The sequence below is a fragment of the Scylla paramamosain genome, chromosome 21 (genome assembly GCF_035594125.1).
Source record: "Scylla paramamosain isolate STU-SP2022 chromosome 21, ASM3559412v1, whole genome shotgun sequence".
NCBI lineage: Eukaryota > Metazoa > Arthropoda > Malacostraca > Decapoda > Portunidae > Scylla > Scylla paramamosain.
In genome coordinates, this window is record NC_087171.1 from 5,110,767 (window position 1) to 5,136,724 (window position 25,958).

General features: G+C 41.4%; 1 protein-coding gene across 4 annotated transcripts in view; it reads right to left on the reverse strand.

Moving 5' to 3' along the window:
- LOC135110899 (BAI1-associated protein 3-like) overlaps positions 1-25,958 on the reverse strand; it is a 126,058-nt gene that overhangs the window by 89,717 nt on the left and 10,383 nt on the right. For all 4 annotated transcript variants that reach the window (XM_064023529.1, XM_064023528.1, XM_064023527.1 and 1 more), the window contains exons 2-3: positions 12,461-12,617; positions 11,024-11,090 (exon numbers count right to left, since the gene is read on the reverse strand). The gene's annotated coding sequence lies outside the window, so the exon portion shown is untranslated. The remainder of the gene's footprint in view (positions 1-11,023; positions 11,091-12,460; positions 12,618-25,958) is intronic.

The following is a 25,958-nucleotide window of genomic DNA, read 5'->3' on the forward strand; positions in this document are numbered from 1 at the left end:
TCATATAATCATTTACTGAATTCTTCCTTTCGTACTAAACAACAAATATAATTTTTGTATATTAATAATTCATGTAATTATTTATTTCTTTATATGAATATTTATTTCCTTACTGTCTTTCTTGAAACAATATCAAAGAGAACAAAGGATAGACAAATAGTGTTTAACTGACTCGTGGTAATGATGGGGCGATCCTTGCAGCGGGAGTTAGCGCTAAGTGACTGCAATCAAGTAACTATAGGGTTCCCGAGCAGCAAAAAGTCTTTACAAACTACCAGATTAGTGTGAGAATTGGCCAACGTCTTTTAACATAATAAATGCAATATTATAAGTACTGGTGGTTCATAAACCATCTCATTCGAACTCATTGTCCTATCTAAGCTTACGCTGATGACTCTATGCAGTATTTTTCAACGTCATTTGCCAGCCAGACATCCAGCTCGGCAGGAATTAAACAGATCATGCAGAGAAACCAGAGAAAGCCTAACTCAAGAGTTTTCTATAATTTTCGAAATGGGGAAGGTAAAATCTTGTGTTGTTCAATGCTTCAAAACTAATCTAGAAAAATTCCTTCATCTATCTGCTCGACACAGCCTTCCAGGTAACTATTCACTCCTCTTCATTGACATTCAGCTATCCCTCTTTTCTACACTTAATATTTAAAATCTTCACTAAAAATATCAACTGGAAATTTCACACCTCTTCTCTTGGTATAACAGCTTCCATGAATTGAGTGTTCTGTGTCTTTCCTTCAAATACTTTTCGCTGCCTTTTGATTGCTAACACTATACAGGTACTTAAACCGTTCATGTGTGGAATACTGCTCCTATATGTAGGGAGATTCAACTTATACCGTCCTAAACAGGGTGAAGTCAAAAGTTTTCGTCTCATCGACTCCTTTCCTAGAACAGACAGTCTTATATCTCTCACTCGTCACAGCCTTTTTTCATCTCTGCTATCTTCTAGTGTTACTCTCATTTTTCCTGTTCTTTTGAAATTTCTAACTGCATGCCTTCCTTCCTCCTCCCGCAGCCTCGAGGGAGCTTATTTTATTCCATTCTCTACTATTTCACCGCAATCTCCACACAAAATTTCGCCGTTTTGTTAATAATGATTTATCTTACTAGCGTTTCCACTACTTTCAGTCTTTTGAGTTTCCTACTTTGAGTTTGGTTTGATATTTATTCAATCTTGCTTGAGCACTCATTAGACAGGAGGTTGTGTGAGCCGACACTCCTTCCACCCTAACGCCGTTAAAGAATCCATCAGTATATAAATGAAGGAAGTGAGCTTTAAGGCATTGAGAGAGAGAGAGAGAGAGAGAGAGAGAGAGAGAGAGAGAGAGAGAGAGAGAGAGAGAGAGAGAGAGAGAGAGAGAGAGAGAGAGAGAGAGAGAGAGAGAGAGAGAGAGAGAGAGAAAGTCTGTCTTACCCCTAACAGAAACTATGGAAAACTCAGAAGTTAAGGGGTTCACCGAAAGGATGATCAATTTTCAGTAGGGAGAAGTTAAGAGATCGACGGTGGATTGCCCTTTACGAAGTCCATACTGACGATATAAAAGAAGATTTAATGAGCTAATACGTACATGCTTTAAAATCTTCCTATTAAGGGATAACCTCAAAAGTTTTAGGAACACAGAGTATTAAGATTACAGGTCGGATGTCTGAGAGATTAGAGCAGTTACCTTTCTTGGAGTGAATGTTGTTAACATTTCAGCAGGAACGAATCGGAAAAGTTTGACTAGATAAGGAGCGAAAACGGAGGAGAGAACTTCATCCGGGCCATAAGCCTTTCAAGGATCAAGACTAGAGAGCACAGAAAGCAATAACAGGCATAATATGGTCAGAGGGAGGAAGTGAAGCAGTAACGAACTTTAAATCATCCAGTGTGGACTTGTAAGGAAAGATGTGAGAGAAGACTTCAGCTCTGGAGGCAGGAGAGGTAGCAGCGGAGTAGTCTGGATGAAACAGAGGAGGGAAAGATGAAGAATAGAAGTAGATGGAGATATTTCTGGCTATAAGCCAGAAGTCAAAAGAAAAGAATTTGATAAGACTTTGAAATTTCTTATTCATGAGAGTTTTAAGCAATTTGAAAAAAAAAAATCGTAATATTTCGGACAGAAACATAAAGGCCATAAGGTTTGAGGGGATGGAATGTCTATGTACTACTCTCTGATAGCCGCCTCTACTCCTGGACACCACGAAGTAGGGAGAGTTCAACCACACGACCTTTGAAACTACATAAGAAAGTCGAATGTACGATTATGCCTACATAACACTGACAATCTCTCTCTCTCTCTCTCTCTCTCTCTCTCTCTCTCTCTCTCTCTCTCTCTCTCTCTCTCTCTCTCTCTCTCTCTCTCTCTCTCTCTCTCTCTATATATATATATATATATATATATATATATATATATATATATATATATATATATATATATATATATATATATATATATATATATATATATATATATACACACACACACACACACACACACACCACACACACTCAGCATATCTCTCTACACCTACGTACTGCACACATGAGTGTAAAGAGAGAGAGAGAGAGAGAGAGAGAGAGAGAGAGAGAGAGAGAGAGAGAGAGAGAGAGAGAGAGAGAGAGAGAGAGAGAGAGAGAGAGAGAGAGAGAGATAGTTGCTTGGTCGATTGATTGATTAATAGACCGATGGATTTTTCAAAATATACGTAGTGTTGTCCACGCTACTGACGCTTTCCCTCACAAGCACCAACATATTTTTTTTATGTAATCTTTTTCACACGCACTATTTTTACTGCGTTGAGCGACGCGAAGGTCATGGACGCAACACTAAAGGACAGAATGCCAGAGGAACAGATCACGCGTGAGTGTATGAGAGAGAGAGAGAGAGAGAGAGAGAGAGAGAGAGAGAGAGAGAGAGAGAGAGAGAGAGAGAGAGAGAGAGAGAGAGAGAGAGAGAGAGAGAAAGCAGATAAACAAACAGAGAAGAGACATAAAACGAATAAGTAGAAAAACAAATACTATCCACACACTGTTCTATGTACTCTCTCTCTCTCTCTCTCTCTCTCTCTCTCTCTCTCTCTCTCTCTCTCTCTCTCTCTCTCTCTCTCTCTCTTTCTCTTTCTCTCTCTCTCTCTCTCTCACTCGGACAATTATCTTGTGAACTGCAGCATAATTGAACCATTCCACGAGCTGAATTAGAGGGCCAAGGCGGCACATTACAACCACCTATTGTGCACAATTCTCCAGAGTTAATGATGTTCAGGATCACCTCGACCCACATCCCTCAGCGGGGTGTGGGGGCTGTGTTGTTGTTGTTGTTGTTGTTGCCGTTAGTGGTGGTGGTGGTGGTGGTGGTGGTGGTGGTGGTGGTGGTGCTGCTGCTTACTGCTGCTGCTACTGTTGTTGTGATTGTCGTTATTGGTGATGCTGTCAATGGTGGTGGTGGTGGTGGTGGTGGTGGTGGTGGTGGTGGCGGTGGTGGTGTCTGCTGCTGCTGGTGCTGCCGCTGTTGGTGAAGCTGATGATGGCGATGGTAGTGGTAGTGCTACTACTGCTGCTTTTGTTGGCGTTGTTGGTGTGTTGTTGCTTTTGTTTTTATTATTATTGTTGTTTTTATTGTTGGTAATGGTGGTGGTGGTGGTGGTGGTGGTGATGTTGGTACTACCGGTGGCGGTGATGGTTGTAGCGACCGTGGTGGTGCAAGTAGCTTCAGCTGCAGCAGCACCATCAGCAGCAGCAGTAACAACAATAACAACAACAACAACAACAATAGCAACAAAAACAGCAGCCGCAGCAGTAATCGGCTTAGTAGTGGTAGCTGTTGTAGTCTTAGTAGTAGTATCAATAGTAGTAATGTTACGTAGTGGCAACATCAACGCTAATAGCAACATTATCATTATTATTAGTAGTAGTATTCATAAAAGAGTAAGCTTTGCAGGACATTATTCACTAATGAAATCAATATATGAAATCCTTCACTGAGTTTAAGAGGTAATAGTAGTGGTGGTGGTAGTAGTAGTAGTAGTAGTAGTAGTAGTAGTGGTAATAGTAGTAGTAGTAGTAGTAGTAGTAGTAGTAGTAGTAGTAGTAGTAGTAGTAGTAGTAGTAGTAGTAGTAGTAGTTGTTGTTCTTGTTGTAGCAGTAGAAGTAGTAAGAAATTTTTGTTTTAGCTGGTCATAATCTCACTGTTGTCGTACGGTAGCTGTATTCTTAACTATTGGTTGTGAAAGTGTCAGTGGTCTTGTTAAGAATAAGACAGTATCAGTTCTGCGGAGCGTTACTGGTGAAAGGGGTGGTGATGTGCCCTGAAGCATATTCGTTTTAAAGGAAGCGAAGTTATAAATATCAACACACAAACAAAATGCCCTAATTGGTTACATCTTTCACATTTACTGAGATATAATCTTCCTATTGATGTGTTCCGCGATTCTTTCTCTACCGTTACGTTCTCGGGAAAAATAATTAACTTGCCTATTAAGAGCTGGGCTGGATCCCTTACATGCTTTAGTCATTATATTGTTTTGGTCGGCGGGCTGCGAGATGAGGACGAATTAGTGCTGTGGGTGGAGGGAAAGGTGTCAAGGAGGAAGATATGGAAGATTATGTGTGCAGTTAAGCACAGAGAGAAAAGAGATGGAGGGTAAAGTAATATGAAGAGGAAGGAGAGAGAGAGAGAGAGAGAGAGAGAGAGAGAGAGAGAGAGAGAGAGAGAGAGAGAGAGAGAGAGAGAGAGAGAGAGAGAGAGAGAGAGAGAAGAGAAGAGAAGAGAAGAGAAGAGAAGAGAAGAGAAGAGAAGAGAAGAGAAGAGAAGAGAAGAGAAGAGAAAAGAGAGATCCAAAAATGGACAGTCTTGTTACAAACACTCCCTGTGTAAATGTTAGTTTACTTCTGATAAATAACATTCTTGATGAGATGGTAGCTAAATAAATCATGAAGGATGCTGAGACGGTTGCTAAACAATAAGGGGAAGAAAATTAATAACTGAGGAGAACTCCTTCGTGCGCCAATGTTAACAGATATACTCGTACGACAACAATGCCCACGAGGCCCAGCAGAACAGTTGGAAGGGATGCTTGCGCCAAGGCTGTAGTAATATGAATATGTTCCAAACATGGTTCAGAAACTAATGATTTATACCTGACTGGTGAAGGGTTGGCATGAGCAAGATCTAATTAAAACCACAAGAAGATGACCAACATTATGCTTAAAAGAAAGGAGGTTGCCAGTAGACTGCTCTTCGTGATACCATGTTTGAGTAAGTAGAAGACACAATTAACAGATGTTTGGAAATCTTTCTAAGGAGAATAGACAAAAAAAAAAAAAAAACGTGAAATGAGACGTAGATCAGTAGGTTGATGGAGGAGGGGTGAATGTTAACAGAGTTTTATACGTTAGTGAATGTTCGCATACAGACAGAAAAGGCCGATCAAGGAAGCACAGTATCTGGGTGTAGTGAATGAACTTTACTAAATATTCACTGAAAACTTTTACATAATAGGTAATTAGGATTTCTTCAGATTTACAGCAGTGAGAACTTATCTAGATCACTAGCATCAGTAGAAATTCCAGGAGCAATTTAAAATGTTTAGACGCAACGGTAAGTCATACCAATACCATCAGAATTTCCTTCCGGAAAGCTAAACATGGAGTGATATTGGTGGGCGGCAGAAAGACCTCGTGAATATACACATCACTGCACAGCACAGGAAAAATTATTTATCGCATTAATGAAAGAAAAAGCTCAAAAGGAATTTAAGCTAATGTGTGTCGAGAGAACTGCATTTTACTGCACATGGTTCAAAATTTTCGGACAGAAGACAGTGAATCCCCAAGCCAGTTAGAAGTCGTGCCAATAAAGAATGGTGTTCGGTTAGGAAATCTTCCATCTGCAAGCAATCTAATAAAAAAAAAAAAAGAAAAAAAAAATCATCCACCAAATGGGAGAGCAATTACCAGACTAATTTGGACACTTGATAATATAAGACAATACTTCCATTGTAAGGAAGACTTAATTTTTTTTTAATTTTTCAGTCATCATATTTCCTCTTTCTAAAGCAGATAAGAAATGTAAGGATCACTTTATGCGATCAGCAATTGTTGTGACGGACATAAAACTCATAACATAACTCATAACATAAAACATAAAATACATTGAAGCACTGAACACTCAAAAAAATTATTTCAATATTAAATATATTATTAAAAACTTAACTGCAATTAAAGGAAATGTCAACTACTTGAGAACATATCTGATTACACTGTAAATACATCTGAAAATAGTTTCTACCAATTTTCTGTGATGCATTTCAAGGTATGCTACTTAGGAACGTTATATGATTTGATAAAAACAAGCACAGCCAGTTTTTCTCATCCTTTCAGCAGCCAACTCTGTACAGGGGCCTCATCAATCCATGTATGGAGTATGCTACACATGTATGGGAGAGTTCCACTCCTACCACTCTTTCAGACAGGGTGGAATCAAAAGCTCTTCGTCTTATCAACTTCTCTCCTCTAACTGACTGTCTTCAGCCTCTCTCTCATCGCCGCCACGCTGCATCTCTTGCTATCTTCTACCGCTATTTTCACGTTAACTGCACTTCTGATCTTGCTAACTGCATGCCACTTGTCTTGTACAGCGAGGCTGCAGGAGGCCTAGCTGTACAAGACTTTCTTATTTCTCTCACCCCTATTCTGTCCACCTCTCTGATGCAAGAGTTAACCAGTATTCTCAGTCATTCATCCCGTTCTCTGGTAAACTCTGGAACTCCTTTCCTGTTTCCGTATTTCCTCCTTCCTATGACTAACTTTTTCAGGAGGGAGGTTTCAGGTCCCTTATCCTTTAATTTTTGACGACAGCCCAATTTAGCTTAGAAGATGTCTTGAGAATCCTCTCTTGAAACAGGTGAAGTCGTAAGGAGGAGTAAAACATAAACAGGTTAATAGTGAAGATACAGGTTAATTTTTGTTTTCGTGAGAGGGATGCAATAGGAATGGAAATGGGTCGAAATTCTTGTGTATGACTGTTGCGAGTGCAGGAAAGAGTTGTGAGGTTAGTATGGCCAGAAGAGTTAATCATTATAGGAGATGCAACATTGCCTGTGAGAAAGAGACTGAAAACAGGGAAGTTTGTGAGGCTAAAGGCTTTTCACTCCACCCACTTTAGTAACGCTGTATGAAGTCTTCCTCCGCATTCGGCATAGGAAGGAGAAGGTGGAAGGAGAAAAGAGAATAGCGGAAAATAATAGAAACGCTAACTTAATAGAAACTGCTTTACCAAGAGCTGAAATTTAAAATTTCTAGTTGCTAAAAATGTAGAGTAGGTATATACGTAGTTGAAGGTCACTTAAGAAAAAATAATATTTGTCTAGAGAAGATTGTGTCGAGTGGATTGGGGAAATGAGTCTCTCTCTCTCTCTCTCTCTCTCTCTCTCTCTCTCTCTCTCTCTCTCTCTCTCTCTCTCTCTCTCTCTCTCTCTCGTGTATACACACACACACACACACACACACACACACACACACACACACACACACACACACACACACACATATATATATATATATATATGCTACTAATGTAATACGTACATTGTAGGACTTGACCAAAGGGGCATGCGGGTGAGTGGTGTGTTGGTGAGGAAGTGTTTGGGTGAGGGTGAGAGGTGACAGCTTTGTGGCAGCAGGGATGACTTGAGTTACTGGGCCGGAGAGATGTTAATGATGTTTACTATAGTGGGAATGGGCTGCATATGTATCTGTCTGTCCTGACTTTGAGCTGGGGAAGGGATTCATATGGTGAGTGCAGTGGGATGGGGTGGAAGCAAGGAAGGAGGAAGGCGGTCCTTGTCTCTTGGATAAGTTGAAAGGCTGGCAACAATTTTTTTTTAGGGCCTTGTCATAATTAGGGCTGGAATTGGAAAGAATTTGATCGTATGTTGTGTAGGCTGGATCGACGATTAGGCTGCAGGACTTTTCCTGGATTCCTTGAAAGGAATATCTCTCTGTGTGGTGGTTCAAGATGGGTGCCAGACAGGAGGAATACGTTAGTTTTATTATTATGCTCTGTAAGAGCAATAAAGTATTATTATTATTATTATTATTATTATTATTATTATTATTATTATTGTTATTATTTAAGTTCAGCAAGAGGGACACCTAGTGGTTTGAGTCCTTTTTGCAGAAACAGACTGTGTGTAGCCGTGTTAATAACCGCACTGACGTGAGGTTTCTAGGAGAGTTCGCCATCAAGGACGACTCGCTCAAGTTAAACGGTGTCGCCCAATAGCAGTGCTGGGGCAGGGGTGAGTGCTGAGGGAATGATGTTGTTTGTTCGCAAGCTGATGCGGGACTGAGTGTAACATCATTTCCTGTGGCCCAATATAGAACATTATATATATATATATATATATATATATATATATATATATATATATATATATATATATATATATATATATATATATATATATATATATATATATATATATATATATATATATATATATATATATATATAGAGAGAGAGAGAGAGAGAGAGAGAGAGAGAGAGAGAGAGAGAGAGAGAGAGAGAGAGAGAGAGAGAGAGAGAGAGAGAGAGAGAGAGAGAGAGAGAGAGAGAGAGAGAGAGAGAGAGAGAGAGAGAGAGAGAGAGAGAGAGACAGATAGACAGATAGATAAATAGATGGATAGAAGGATAGATCCGCCACTGGTGCTCCAATTTCTCATAAAATATAAATGGGTAGGGACTCACTAAGAGCTTCATTCAATATTCATCACCACTTCTCCACGGCCAGCTGAGACAGTATCGTGCCTCCATAAATCGTCGCAAGCCTTCTATTATATGATGACGGCACCAATACATGAATGAAAATTTGCTAATGCTAGCAGTGTCTCATAATACAAGTAAACAGTCAAAGCTTGTTCAGCATACATCGGCAAACCGTGACATTATAATAACTATTCCAAGGTGTAATGTAGAATAATTCTTCATGAAGGTAAGTACACCTGAGCACGTGCAAAAGTGCTTATGTAGCTTCAATCTCATCATCACACACACAGTATCACATTTCGACCAGAACATTTTTTTTTTATCATACTCTCGAGCCCTCTGAAACCCACTACTTTCGAAACTCTCAGTCGTTTGATACAACATATCAACCCTTCCGTGTGCACCATAACTTAGTGTTATACAAGTACTAAAAGAACACACACACACACACACACACACACACACACACACACACACACACACACACACACACACACACACACACAAAAAAAAAAAAAAAAAAAGCCGTTGCCACATTGTCACTACGCAGTACCTCCAGTGACTGAGAAACATTTCCTTGTCTGTGGCCTCGACGGCTCATTCTTTTACCTGGATTCCCCCTCGCTGGCCTCTGAGCTTGACCACGTCGTCTTCAGTCAGTCTTATCCGTTTCCAATCTTCTCTGAACCTTACTTACTGAAGTCTGGAGACGAGCAATCACTTCTTATCTGACATACTGCTTTAAACTCCTTTGAAATTTACGCTTCTTCTTTCAACATTTTCAGTTCTGAATTATAATAGCAAACTAATTAACCGCATTTCTGAAGCTTTCCTATGTTTTAAACCTCAGCTTTCCAAACCCTGCAGCTTAACAAACACGCTTCCAAGGATCCTCATATATTACACTTGTTTGTATTAATGCGTTGCTATTGACTGTGGCAGACTCACTTGTACGAGTTTGGTGGGCTTCATTCATCTGGCTCTCCTTTTTATAGATTTTATCTGTTTCCCATACACTAATGTTGTTTCCTTCGCTTCCTTCTCCCTTGTCCTGGTCTATTTCGATACTAATTTTCGGAGGTTCTCGGAAAAGTCTGGCGAGGATGTTTTCCTGGAAAGTGGTTGCCGGTGTTACCCACATGTGCGCCACGACTTTGTGGAGACCACCCGATGTAGTGCTAAAGGAAGGTAACTGAAATGTCGCCCTGATGTTTTGCTAGACAGTATAAATCGTTTATTGAAATTCATAGTCGTTGTTGTTTCGAGTAAAAGAAGAAAAAAATTGCTAAATCAAGAAGAAACGAAACCCCCAAATTTCCAAAGATTAAAGGCGTCTTCTATTTACATCAGTCTGATCAGTTCCAGATCTTTGATCTGGATCTGGATCTCTGATCTGGATTCGCTCGGGGTAAAAAGAACGCTCGCGGCCGTTACTGATCAAAACAATAACAACACAAGCATGTCACTGCCCAGCTGTCACAAGCGGCAGACTGTTGCTCTTAGGAAATGTCAACGAGGACTACAGGCTACTGTACATTTCCTGAGGAAGTTGGCCTAGCCAACATACCTAGCCACATACCTACCCAGGCAGCACGAGACTGGGTTTCGTGTCTGGCTATGAACATTGTATAATAAATTTTCACACAAAGTTCTGTTCATACACAACATGCTGAAAGTACTCGCTGCGGTGAAATACAGAATGGTAAAATGGGAAATATTCAGACGTAAGGTGAGGCTAGCCTGGCCCGCGTGCTGACTTTATTGACACCATTACTGAGGCACTTCCAAAGCAGAGATGTATTATTTTCGACTGAACATGTATTATCTTCCTTTACCTCATCATGTAGTCGTTGGGAGAGGCAGTAATGGCCACGTAATTATAATCAGAAGCCATTAAACCAAGATTTCGTGTGGCTTGTAATACATCCCTTGTTTCTGGCGTGTCACCACCACTATTCACATTCTGTGCCCACACCAGCATTCTGCAACGTTCATTACCATTCACCTTGTTCCTCAGACATATCCGTTTTCTTGTGGTAAATAGAAGACGCCTTAAATTGTGATTTGCTTCATCAGAGTATATATTTTCTTGTTCATGTAAAACACACACACACACACACACACACACACACACACACACACACACACACACACATCACTCTTACAAAATCTGAATGAAGTTTCCAAAGCTTGCATGAAAGGACTATATTAAGATAGACATTGACGAGGGAAAGTAAGGAACACTCTTGATATACACACCATTTGGGTCCTTGGCTTCCAGGTTCTCCGCCTCCACCACCACAAGGTTGAGGACGAGAATGGGAGGCTATAGGAAAAAGACGAGACGGTCATGTTGAGTTCCTGGTAAAGAGATCCACACGCCTTACTCCATCCCACGCTTCACTTACAAGACTCAGAAAGTTAACTGAATGTGATTAAAAATGTACAGCAGCATCCATCCACCACAAAACTTCACTCGACCACCACACAACTTGACTCCTTGACCACACAGCACTCGTTCACCACACAGCACTCGTCCACACCACACATCACTCGTCCACCACACATCACTCACCACCACACAGCATCACTCGTCCACCACACAGCACTCACCCCACAATACTTACCAGCTCACAACAACACTCACCAACGCACATCACTCACCGCCACACAACACTGGTCCACCACACGGCATCACTCTCGCACCACACCGCCACACTCTCCTTTGTGATCTCGTGTTCCTAAAATAACCCTTTCAGAAGCATTAGTTTGGTTGTTTTCGTCACTCCAGGATGCTCATTTGTCTGGACTGATAGTGCGAGGTGGACTACAATGCGTCAGTCTGCCGTGTGTGTGTCGTCACGTCAACAGACACTGATGGATGGGCCGGCCGCGTATCGTGGCTGCCTAGTTTATATCTCTGACCATTTTTGTCTGTTTGTTTTACTGAAAGGAACTATATGTACTGCTGCGTTCTATGTATATAGTGTAGTCTGTAAGGTACTGTGGTTAGCTAGTTCGCACCACGTGATGCTGCTAGTACTGCATGCTTACTTTTAGTACACTACATCCATTCACATTACTCGTACATATAGCCTTACATTCATACAAACAACGATATTTCTCCACAGTCTCCCTGTACCTCGGTGTGGCAGGAAAAAAGTTGTCCTAAATTTTACAAACAATGCAATAACTTCAACCAGATGGTTTTTAGACAAACTCTGATGAGAAATTCAGCAACAAAGAAAACTGTGCAGGCTATTTACCTTGTACGTACGTCTTTTTTTTTTTTTTTTATGTGATGGAGTTTCTGGACATCTAAGAGTAATATATGTGTGAGACTCAGCAAACATGTATGTGGCCGGAAACGTGGAGTGTGTGTGTGTGTGTGTGTGTGTGTGTGTGTGTGTGTGTGTGTGTGTGTGTGTGTGTGTGTGTGTGTGTGTGTGTGTGTGTGTGTGTGTGTGTGTGTGTGTGTGTGTGTGTGTGTGTGTGTGTGTGTGTGTGTGTGTGTGTGTGTAGAAAAAAAAAAAAACTTCAGATATTCAACTTTTCGTCTTACTCGTTCAAACACACACACATACACACACCTCCAATATCACAAAGAGCATCACGTTCATGTTCCTTAGTTCGACATTCTCTTCCACACAGCATTCGAGCAGTATCATCGCCATATGGTCCCACAACAACACTGACCTTCTCCTCCTGGGCCACGGCTTGCAGTCTGAGGTGGTCATGGGGCTCTGTGTGGAAGGCAGCTTGGGGCGTACTTGGTGAGGTCCTCGCCGATGTGTTGCTGCACCCCAATCTTATGGAACACTGTGTAAAGGACCTCCACGTACAGTGATTCACTCTGAAGGAGAGGAAGAAGGAATATATATAAATTTCATCACCGGAAACATTATGAGAAGAATACGAGTTCAAAAGTTGATTGCTAGCAGAGTGAGCTGACATTATTATAAAAAGAAAAATGTGGGAAGCGTATCGGGAAATCTATAACAGCGCGAAATCTAATAAAAATCTTAAAATGAGAAGGTGAGTGAGAAATACCAGAAAACAGCACAGGCTTTAGGTGAGGATAACACTGGACACTTCTTTCACAGATAAATAAATGTAAATGACAACAGTTATCACCAGAACGCGAGGAAGACAATATTTAAGAATCGAGAAAGAAATGTACGTGTTTACAAAAAGAAAATATCTGACGTGAAAACAATGGAGTAGCAACCATACCACTATACAAGAGAGAGAGAGAGAGAGAGAGAGAGAGAGAGAGAGAGAGAGAGAGAGAGAGAGAGAGAGAGAGAGAGAGAGAGAGAGAGAGAGAGAGAGAGAGAGAGAGAGAGAGAGAGAGAGAGATAGAGAGAGAGAGAGAGATTGGGGAGTTGGGGAAGAGAGACGTCTTCGAGGTCTGCAAATGACACACACACACACACACACACACAACACACACACTATCAGTTCACCACGAGTGTCAAGGCAGTGGGAAACGAATGCAATAAAGGCAACCCCCTCCCCCTTCCTCCCACTTTCACTCTCTCTCTCTCTCTCTCTCTCTCTCTCTCTCTCTCTCTCTCTCTCTCTCTCTCTCTCTCTCTCTCTCTCTTCAAGATATGATCAACAGGTACTTACAAAAACGAATTTATATATATTTTTGGCGCTAGTTTCAGTGAAGAGGTGGTGTCAGTTTCATGATCCACCTTCCCATTTAAGCACCTGGCAGTCAGTGAACTCTAATGTACCTACTCCATGGACTAATCAGCTGCCGAGTAATACTCAGTGAGGAGAGCTCTGGCAGCCTGGGTAGCCAATAGAGTGTGGCCCCTATACACCGAGAGAAAGTGGGTGAGCAAACGCAGATAAAATACCACTTGAGGTATTTATGAGCAGGTATCATCGCACCTCAGCTATTATCGTTTGTTGATGGTGTTGTTGTTGTTGTTGTTGTTGTTGTTGTTGTTGTTGTTATTTTATTATTATTATTATTATTATTATTATTATTATTATTATTAGTATTACTATTATTAATATTATTACTATTGTTGTTGTTTTTGTTGTTGTTGTTATTATTATTATTATTATTATTATTATTATTATTATTATTATTATTATTACTATTCTTATTATCATTATTCTTGTTGTTATCATTATTATTATTATTATTATAACTACTACTACTACTACTACTACTACTACTACTAATGCTACCACTACTGCTGCCGCTGCTGCTGCTATCATATTGTCGTTTTGGTTGTTATCATCTCATTATCAGTCTAATGGTTCTCCTGGACTGGAATACAAAAATCTAGATACAAAGAAGGGAAAGACCTACACGCGAAACAGTGTGCTACTGGTGGATTAATGACCTGACGTACTCCACTCACCAATTATGTCGCACGCACGCACGAATATAATTGCACCTCAACACTTCATCCATTCTCTGTTGTCATACAATAGCGGCACATTATTGTACTCGTATTCTTCGCCTTAACAATTACTCCACTCGTACAGTGCTCTCTGTCATTACTGTCTTCTGATAAACTAATTTGCACGTTGTGTTGCAAATTTTCGCACGGTTCCTATGCAATGCTGCTCGCTTCTTTCATTTTAACATTCCTTGCTACTGCACATCTAAGAAGACTAATATATTTCTTACTTATTTATGATTTATTATAAAGTCTACCCAATCACACATTTTATTCATTCCAGTATGAATACATTTTAGTGCAAAGCTTTCCGTTTTTCTTTTCTTTTTTTTTTTATGTTCACTCGACATTCTGCGCTCAGGCACATCCTGACAGTATTTCCCAAACAACACCCGGCGTGGATGGTCTGGCAAACACATCTGAAGAATCCTATTATAAAGCTACACTTTCATTCCGTCCAATTCAAAACGAGACATATTACCTACGCAGGCTTTGTCATGTTCCAGAAATTTTCGCTGATGTTCCACAACCACAACGGTGACACTAATATTCCTTTCGTAACCGAGGGAGGAGGTTTACGAACATGATAACTTAGCTGGCCAAAATTTATTATTGTTGACATCTTTTGGTGTGTGCAAACAACAGCCAGCCGTGTTGTAGCGGCGTTGTGATGGTGACATGACCTTATGAGCGGCAGTGACGGTGCTGGTACTGGTAGGTGCCATTACTCTTGCTCTTCTTCCTGCCGATAATTTACTGTAGCGGCTATAGAGGTCGTGATGGTGGAGGTGGTGGAGCTAATGTGGGTGGAAGGATGTGGTGGAGGAAAGAGGGTTATTGTGTTGCTCGTAATTTTGATGTTTGTTTTTATTACTCCTGCTGGTAGCGGTTATCCTGTTTACCGATGGTGATCGTACGTGGAGGTGCCGTGTTGGCCGTGGTGACAAGAGTACTACTGGCATCACACGACTGCCAGCGAAAAATGATCAGTAAATAAATTATTCGTAGGACGGGCGGGGTAATATCGAGGGAAGAAAGAGATCGTAAATACACCGAACCAAGCTGTTGCTTCCCCTCCCTGTCCTGTCTTCTGGTATGAGAAGCAACAGGCACGGGAGGCACTTGTTGCTTGCCCCTCCACCCCTTCCTCTTCTCTCCACCGCCACCACCACCACCATGCCGAGCAGCGCTGCCAGTGAAGGTTTCACAAGGTTTCTAATGGTCTGCTTTCATTGCTACGCATCGACTCAGATCCATATGCCCAGTCCCAGGTTGAGTAAAGGGCACCAGTTTGGCAGGGCATGCTGATTTTGGCGTGGTCTGTGGGGTTCTGGGACAAGCATTTCGGGAATGGGTTCTTTTCTCTCTCTCACGGACCCAGAGAGGACACATGGCGGACGGCGCGCGGGACTTCACACACAGATCAATAAATACTGTGTCCGATTTCCTGCAAGGAAGATTGGCTTCCTCTTCACTACGTGCCGCACCCGTGGTGGCATTTTTGTTCCTTAAGTGTTGTTGTACGACCTTTTCCGGTTACCAGAAGAGAGAAAGGAAGGGATCAAAGGACGGAGAGAGGGAAGGGTGGATAGATGGAAGAAAGGAAGGAAAAAAAAGTCATGTACACTATGTATACATTGTAAATGTGTGTGTGTGTGTGTGTGTGTGTGTGTGTGTGTGTAATTGACATTTGTATCAATATTTGTGTCGACCACGAGCAAGCTAGTGTGACTAATTTAGAATGACACCTGTAATTTGGAGCACGCATGCTGGTTCATATATCCATTTTGTATACGTATGCATGTGTGTACTGTGTATGTATATAAGCATGTAAGTATAAGTGATTGTGTATGGTGGCACCATCTGCCCTTTGTTACACCTGAGCCCAAAACACACAGGAGGGGGCGATGGGGGACGGATGCCAGGCCTAAGCTGCGTAGTCAGCCCTGATTATAGCATACAGCACGTAATTAACCCAAGCGACCATGGACGTGAACATATTGGTGAGTACTTGTACGCACGACCACGCTGGCCTGTACCCTGGCTGTCACACATCCTGTAAGTGTAGCCAAGGGAAAGGAGGAGGGACGGGTGGGATTTGTCCGATTGTCAGGTCTCCATTCACCACCAGGACTGCGGCTCTGGCTTCCACGGGACAGCGCATACTGTCTGAATGTGTTGGTAGGCAGGTAGAGAGGAAGGAATGGCGTGTTGGGAAGTTGAACAAGTATGAGATCAGCGGATAACCAAATGAATATATATAGAGAGAAGGGAATAAGTGAATATTATGTAAATAGGAACAGTTCTGAGTTTGAAATTCTGGGACACACCTATAAGAGGGAAACAATTAGTGAGTGTGCGGTGTAGTGTGTTGTAGCAGTAGTGATGGTGATGCAGTCTTATGTGGAATTGAGGTAAAACTATTTTTTGTTGTTACTGTTGTTGGTGTTGCTGTGATGGTGGTGCTGGTAGTGTTAATGGTGAGGGTGGTGGTGTGACTGTATTGGTGGTGGCATTGTTAATGACAGTGGCGGTAGCTGTGTTAATGATGGCAGTGGTGTTAATGATGACAGCGATGGAGGTGGCGGGTGTTGATGGTGGAGGTGGAGGGAGGAGTAAGGTTTTAGCGATCGTAGTGCTAGTTTCAGACATAAAAAGAGGGACGCGTACACACACACACACATACACACACACACACGCACTGACGCATATATACGAGTTGAGAGGGTGAGTGGGAGTTGCGGTAATAGCAGGGGTGGGAGACGTGTTTAAAGCAGGACAGGGAGGAAGGGGGAAGAAAAGGAGCCACATACACTATTCACAAGGCCACGACATGTGTAGGGGGAGTCGCCAAGTGTTTCCTGACGACGCTGTCTCTCCTGCTGAGTATGGAAGGATATGAATTTTGGTGACGTGTGAAATACACGTCTCTCTCTCTCTCTCTCTCTCTCTCTCTCTCTCTCTCTCTCTCTCTCTCTCTCTCTCTCTCTCTCTCTCTCTTTCTCTCTCTCTCTGTGTGTGTGTGTGTGTGTGTGTGTGTGTGTGTGTGTGTGTGTGTGTGTGTGTGTGTGTGTGTGTGTGTGTGTGTGTTCTGTTTAGTTTATGCATTGTCTGTGTGCCCAGGAATGTGTGTGTGTGTGTGTGTGTGTGTGTGTGTGTGTGTGTGTGTGTGTGTGTGTGTGTGTGTGTGTGTGTGTGTGTGTGTGTGTGTGTAAGGGCTTTTCGTTCACAGGACAACCTTTGTGCTGCGGGCTCAAGTAAGGCAGAGGCAAGCTGAGGTATGAAATTGTAATATTGGAATTATGAAAGTATGTGAGTGATGATTTGTGTTTCAGAGGAGTAAATTATTCAAGGCAGTACAGACATACCTTCTTACTTTTTTTCATGAACTTTCTCTCTCTCTCTCTCTCTCTCTCTCTCTCTCTCTCTCTCTCTCTCTCTCTCTCTCTCTCTCTCTCTCTCTCTCTCTCTCTCTCTCTCTCTCTCTCTCTCTCTCTCTCTCTCTCTCTCTGTGTGTGTGTGTGTGTGTGTGTGTGTGTGTGTGTGTGTGTGTGTGTGTGTGTGTGTGTGTGTGTGTGTGTGTGTGTGTGTGTGTGTGTGTGTGTGTGTGTGTGTGTGTGTGTGTGTGTGTGTGTGTGTCAACCAAAAGGAGAAATAATGTTCCTCGCCACATACAAACAGAAAGAGAGAAAAGAAAAAAATGGGAATGTTGTCGAGTATTCTTTTGTTTAGTATTCTAGACTTCTAAGAAATCAGACGTGTAATGCCTCTGCGCAGAAAGTAAAATATAATAGAAACAAAAGAGAAGCTGCTACTCTCCGATGGGCAGGGAAAAGGCTAAACAGGTGCCCCCTACAGAGGAGAAACGAGGGCGAGGGAGAGAGAGCGTTTGGTGTTAGGCAGCATTATGAGTAGCCCAGCCCTGGGACCGACATCAAAGACACAAATGACGCGGCTTAGGATTGTGACGAGCCACTTTGTTCCTCTCCTTCCTAACTAACTCCTCAGCTGGCGCCACCTGAACCCCCGTCAAGACCTTTTATTTTTTTTCTTCTTTTTAGCCCACGATATGAAAAACACTATCCGTGCACATAAAATAGTTGAGCGAGTAAAATTAGTTAAATATCAAGACGAAACCGAGACTGTATGTGCTGTGATGTATAAGATCATGTTGCAAGAGAAGTGCAGAGACAAGAAGGGCTGCACAGGGACGGGATATATTGAAAGTCAATATCCAATAGCCGCAAATAACAATCTCAGTATTTGTTCATTCCCACAAAACTTTCTTTACTGCGATGTGAATGATCCCTTATGGTTAGTGCTGCTAATACCAATGATGTGTCTTGTGGGTGCTGGGCGTTGTGAGTGCTGAGCTCAGTGGTGTGGCTGTTGGATGTTATACGTAGATGCTGAGTGTTGTTAGTCCTGGCTGTTGTTAGTGCTGCTTTTGTTAGTGCTGGGTGTTGTTAGTCCTGGCTGTTGTTAGTGCTGCTGTTGTTAGTGCTGGGTGTTGTTAGTGCTGGTGTTGTTAGTGCTGGGTGTTGTTAGTGCTGGTGTTGTTAGTGCTGGTGTTGTTAGTCCTGGCTGTTGTTAGTGCTGGTGTTATTAGTGATGGGTGTTGTTAGTGCAGGGTGTTGTTAGTGCTGGGTGTTGTCAGTGCTGGGTGCTGTTAGTGCTGGGTGTTGTTAGTGCTGGGTGTTGTTAGTGCTGGGTGTTGTTAGTGCTGGGTGTTGTCAGTGCTGGGTGTTGTTAGTGCTGGGTGTTGTTAGTGCTGGGTGTTGTCAGTGCTGGGTGTTGTTAGTGCTGGGTGTTGTTAGTGCTGGGTGTTGTCAGTGCTGGGTGTTCATAGATACAGCTTAATGGGTGTTGTTGTTGTGCGTTGTAGATGGTGCGTGTTGTGGTTAGTTAGCTGTCGGATGTTGTGGGTGGTAGGTGGTGCTGGGAGTGTTGTGGGTTGCTGCATGATACGAGTTGGATGTCCTGAGGTTCTGAATGCTGTGAATAGCCAGTAAGTGAGCGGTCACTTTCCCTTCATCTCATAACCACAACGCCTTCGTCCCGCTGAAATGTTCTTGAAATTGTGTTAGGTGGAGGAGCGAGTGGTCGCTCTGGTGTAATAAGTGTCAAACATGTCGCGAGGAAGACGCTCTGCACGGGAGGCTTGACGGTTTGCAGCAAGGAGCAACACGCCCGGACGGGACCTTCTAACAACTCAATTAAGCTTGCCGTCTCGGGAACAGTAAGGTGAAATCAAGCATCCTTTTGTAGGAAAATGCTAGGTAACGTTTTAATTTTGATCGTGCAAAAGAACCAAACTAAATAGCCATGAAACTGCTAATGATGTATCAAGCTAAGCGAGTGTCGTGAGCAGAGGTAATTGATTTATCATGGAGCAGCTCACACTCAAAATAAACAGGAAAGCAAGAGAATCCTAATCATGCTCAAATAAATTAAAGCGCAATTAACGCTTTATTGAAGTTTTCTTTTCCTGCACAGTGTGTGCTACAGTGTGTTTCTGTCTTGCATTATCTTTTTGGGGCATAAAAATGTAATACTTGTATATCTACTGTCTAAAACGGAAAAATCACTTATTTCTTTGCATTAGAAAGAGGCTCGCTACGTCCCGCACAGCACAAAGCGTGACGCATTGCAGCGCTACTTTGAACACGGTGTTGGTGTTTCAGTGGTGTGTGGGGAAAGTATTAATGTATGTTTTGTATGTCCATGGCAACGGTTAACGCTGACTTCCTATGCAGTATGTCGCCTAATGCAGTGTTGTGGTGTGTTGCTAAGAAGTATAGTGAGATACATACCCACGTCCACAGTAGTACAATGTTCATTGCTGTGCTATGAGGATGCCATGTTATATATATATATATATATATATATATATATATATATATATATATATATATATATATATATATATATATATATATATATATATATATATATATATATATATATATATATATATATATATATATATATATATATATATATATATATATATATATATATATATATATATATATATATATATATATATATATATATACACACACATACATATACATACACACACACACACACACACACACACACACACACACACACACACACACACACACACACACACACACACACACACACACACACACACACACACACATACGAGTAAATAAATGCATACATACATAAATACATACATACATAAATAAATATACACATACATAAATATATACATACATAAATAGATACACACACACACACACACACACACACACACACACACACACACACACACACACACACACACACACACACACATACACATACACATTAAATGTTGTCTTTTGGAAAAATAATAATAACTGCAATGCTTGCTCACTGTGCACGTGGTCTGAATTCAGTAGGTATCAACATTTTTGCACAAAGTGCTCGTGCTGCAGTTTGCTCTCTTGTAGTTTTGCGCAGTTCGTCAGTAATTATGTTACTGTTTAGTAAATATTCTAGGGACTAAATCTAACTGGAATTTTTAATCCCATTATGATTCTCAGGCCTAACATATATTATTTCTTTTAAAAACGTGAATTGCGCCACTTTCATTGATATAATTCCGTATGACATAAGACACAGTCCTTGCGACACGTGACATGAAAAATGTATATCTTATAATATTTTCAGCATTTTACTTCTTCCCGGGCGAGGAGCAGGAGTAAGAGGAGTCTTTTCGCTTGGTGCTAGGTGGAGTCCTTGGGGCTGTGACTGCCATCGATTTAAGGAAGGTAGACCAGATCTTTGCGGCACCTCAAGCACTAGAGACCCAGAACAAGATGGTTCAGACTCAGGCTTTGCACGACACAGCACGTCACGTCAGACTAACACAGGAAAAAAAGATGACAACAGAGAGAAGAGGGGAAATGGATTCCGAAGCAACGTTTTTTTTTTTTTTTCATGATCTGTTTAAGATATCACAACGTGTGGACAGGATGCTGCATAATGTTGATTCTTTAAAAGGGTAGTGTTTCAGTCATGGATGTCACTGAATAGGCGCTGTTATCCATGAACTACTCCATGTCAGTGAATTACCCTCGCTTAAGAAAGCATAAACTGGTACTTGCCTTTCCCCACCATGACCAAAAACTTATTATATTTATATAGAGGCAACCAAATCTGATGCCGCGCTGCTATTACATGTTCCACTTATGTCTGCCGCGCATATCATCGAGTTAATTCCGTTTCCATCTGATGTCGAAGGATCTCTATTGCAGGTGTCTGTGAAGGGAATCATCTTCCTGTTGTCTGACAATCCACAATCTCTTTCTTTAACCAGGGAACCAGACTTCCTCAAGACCTGCCAGAATAATCACAAAAGACACTTCACCTCTGTTCACCATTTGCACTACCATTTATTACAATATATGCTATTCCTTGTGAGACAGCGCTTCTGATCAGTTTGCCGGCCCAAGATCAATGTATTTTTACATCAGCGGACAAGTCTATGTGGCCCAATCTAATTATTTCTTCTTCCCTCAGAACACGCAAGGAGAAAGAACATGTTTTGGTCAAGGGACTGTACGTATTTCCTAACTACTCTGCTGTGGTGACGATACGACGTTCAACAAGATCCACACGTCACTTAAGCTTCTCAACAAGACCCATAGGTTTTTGCAGCCCTTCCCGTTTGATCCCAATGTCACATTTGAGAGTTTGAGCATTACCTCGCCTCTCATTGATACTTTACTACTTATAAACGATACCATTCATTTTGTAACATCTATACTACCCATTTTACTTTCTTATTATGTATATTCACCCAGTCTGATCCAGATTTTTTTTTTTTTTCTACACAGGGATGGCTGTGTTTTTAGTGGTGACATTCAATTAATTTCTCGGCTGAGCGAGGTGGAGAGTTCAACAATGAATTTACTCCTTTACTAAATGAGAAATATCCAGAAACTATTTGACTTGCTTTAATTGACAGTCTACCGCAACATTGTTTCTTTTCGTACATGTTACTGCTTTGTTTATGGTAGATTTTCATCTGAACCTGGTAACTACGTGCTTCCCTCTCCGCTTGTGCAGCAGTGCTAGACAAGATATTCTAATGACATTAATTCCCATTATGTATAACTTTCAAGTATTGATGTAAAATTTAAACAGCACCTCCACTTTTACCAATCCTCTTTACTGTACATGTCAACTCTGGAATAATCCACCTTGCAACACCTCAGAAAATTAAATTCAATGTATCCCCTTTATGATAAGAATTTTATAAAAACATTTAGAGAGATTTCTTTTCTTGCAGATTTTACTTCAAATCCCTTGACCATTCTACTTAACACACACACACACACACACACACACACATCCCTCAGAGGCTGGCGGGATTGTGGGGACGAGTGTAGCGATATGAAAAACCCACCACCACTTCACAAAACGTCGGGACACAATACATTCCTCACCACGCGACCAGGAATCCCAGCCAAAAATACAACAGCCACCCTCCCACACTCCTTAACAATACAGCCTCTCTTCCCTAGCCATTCTTGCAGAGGAAGGTAATATCGGAGACTGTTCACCGCTGCCGACTGGACACCGTCAACACTGCAGTATAATACAAACCATCGGATCCTCCAACCAAGCCTTGATGTTTTCCTTTTAATACTCTTCCTATATTCACTTAAGTACGTCACTAAACTTAGAAAGCTTTTTATCACGATGCACAGTTCATGAGACCATATAGACCGCTTTCCAAGTAATATTTAATTTGTAGTTTTGTATTTTTTACAATATTATTGTTATATTGTATCGTTGTGTGCTGGCTTGCTTACCAGACTTAAGACATTCCAGGCATGTGTGTGTGTGTGTGTGTGTGTGTGTGTGTGTGTGTGTGTGTGTGTGTGTGTGTGTGTGTGTGTGTGTGTGTGTGTGTGTGTGTAATTTCCCATAATTTCCCATAGTCTTGAGGATTACGTGGTAGATTACTGAATGCCAACTGTACCTTCTCGGACACAACTTAGAGCGCAAGACATTCTTTCACGCAACACGCCCACACTTTTGCTGGAAAACTGCAATTCCTTTCTCATTATTGGAGATAAAAAGTAAAAAAAATAAATAAATAAATAAAAAAAAAAAATAATAATAAATAAATAAATAAATAAATAAATAAATGAATAAATAAATAAATAAATATAAATAAATAAATAAATAAATAGAAATGAAAAAAAAAACAGTGAGTGGGCTACAACATCGCTCTGTCAGTTAACATGTTGATACCATTCAGTTAATAAGCAATGTGTTTATATGTAAGACTGTAAGGAGTACCATTCTGTGTGTGTGTGTGTGTGTGTGTAGATGGGTGGGTGATGCATGGGTGTCAATGTGTAAGGAGGACGCGCATTTTCTATTTATTTATTTATTTATTTGTTTATTAACTTTATTATTTATTTGTTCATTTATTTAATTTATTTATTCATTTATTAATTCTTCGCACAAGACAGTTTTGCTTGAAATAACTAAGCTTCATGTTTATATTTGTCTGTAGCTGTTGATGTCATAGCGTCATGGGGACCTACATAATGTTGATGTCGAATAATTTCCCACTTGATACATATATTCTACCATTACATTTTGACTGGGATGAAATCATTGGGTGGAACTTAAGTGGTTTTTGAATAAGTTCGATAGTATTTTTTGCGTGTAAGAGACCGGATAAGGGTATGAAAGTGGGGGAAAACTCGTTAAGTTGTAGCTCTCAAAAAAATTAAAGTAAAAAAGATTACCAATAACGGAAGTCTGTTCAGTTCCCGGGACGTCCCGATGTTCTTATTTTGAATCAGACCAAGTCACAAGAGGAGAGAACAGAGGCAGGCTGACTTCCACGATTTACCGGTGAAAGGGATGAGAGAATGAATGTACTGGGTAGGGAACATTGGCTGGAAGGCTGTGTCAAATTTATAGGTGAAAGAATTAAGTTTTTGATACATTGAACACAAAGTTTGCCATGCCACATTCAGGCTTCTTTGTATGAAATGTTTGGTTCCAGTTTAGGTAAATGTTCGGCAGGTGACACTGAGGAGTGAACAGAAGTACGTTAAAGGAAGTGTAGAATCATCACCATAAGAGTGAGCAGTGGAAATTTTGACCGAGATAATGTATGAATAAAAGAAAAAGAGCGGAAACAACATTGTTAATATGTGGAGGAGAACATAAAATGTTGACTATCACCGCACAGAAATTGACATTAACAAACTGTCATGAATAATTATTATTACTGAAAACCGAGAAGGCTCCTAGTGTTGTGAATGAAACGCTTATCTAAGGATCCCAGTCAAAGGCTGGAGTGAAAAGGAAGCGAGTGAGCCCATACTGCTCGGGTCACTGAAAATTCCACGACTAAACGCAATTTTTCCACTAGTATTTATCCAATCAACGAAGCGCCTGATGCAATATCCTGACATGAATTTGAATCACAGCTAGCAGTTAAATCTGCTTTTGGAACGGCATGAACAAACAAATTAATGTGGAAGCGAGACGGTCACGATTGAGGTCTTACCCAAAGTTGGATAACTGAAAAGGATGCACAACTACAGAGCTGTAATTGCTAATCGGCTTAGTGTAAGCAAACAGTATGATGGACCTCACTATCCTGGACTGACGCTCATGTTAATGACGCAACATTACCGCCCTGGAAGTTTATGTATGGCTGTTGCCCACTCGGGGAGGCTGCATCTACCCTCTTGCTTTTGCCACATTCTGTTCTCACACAGAAAGAATACACGGAATGCAGCGTCTTAGACTTCACTCCAAAATATATATCCGAAAGCTCCATTGAGGAAACCTCCTCGGCTTGGCCGCACCTTTCCTCTTCCAAACAAGTGTTGATTTACGTATTTGCGCCGACCATGGAGTCTACACACGTTCATTTTGTCTCTTCTATGTAAACATAAATATATTTGCACATTTTTTTTCCTTTTCCTTTGCGGTTTAGGGAGTCTGATCTGTTTATTACTCATGGAGGATGATGTGTTCCCGTGGATCTCCTGAAACACCTTCGCCTCTAAGATATCCTCTTTCTGTAAACTCTTACTACGCGAACAATTGTCGCATAAAAGAATATTCCACAATACTGCTCTACGTGGTGAAAGACTGATGCCAAACGACTTTGTGACAGATCTTAATATCAAGAAATATTTGAGGCATTGGCACAATAGCGCGCGCGCGCGTGTGTGTGTGTGTGTGTGTGTGTGTGTGTGTGTGTGTGTGTGTGTGTGTGTGTGTGTGTGTGTGTGTGTGTGTGCGTGCGTGCGTGCGCGTGCGTGCGTGTGTGCGTGCGCGCACACGCACGCACGCACGCACGCACGCACGCACGCACACGACCTTATTGGTAACTAATTAATCGTCAATGAAACTCCATTTTCCGCCGCACGGGTCGCACGAGACAATTGTGAGGGTCACACGCCATCCACCACACATGCGCGGCAGTCAGCCTCCACTCCACATGAAGCGCTGCGTCACACCTCCATCACGTCACATCCGCCACATCACCTCCACCAATATCAATTCGTGTAATTTCTGTTAAGCTCCACTACACCCTACTCGTATTCCTGACCGTCTCGGAGATACGCCCAACATTCTTGACCTTTTCCTAACCTCTAATCCTTCTGCTTATGCTGTCACCCTTTCTTCTCCATTGGGCTCCTCCAATCACAATCTCATATCGTTATCTTGTCCTATCACTCCAATCCCTCCTCAGGATCCCC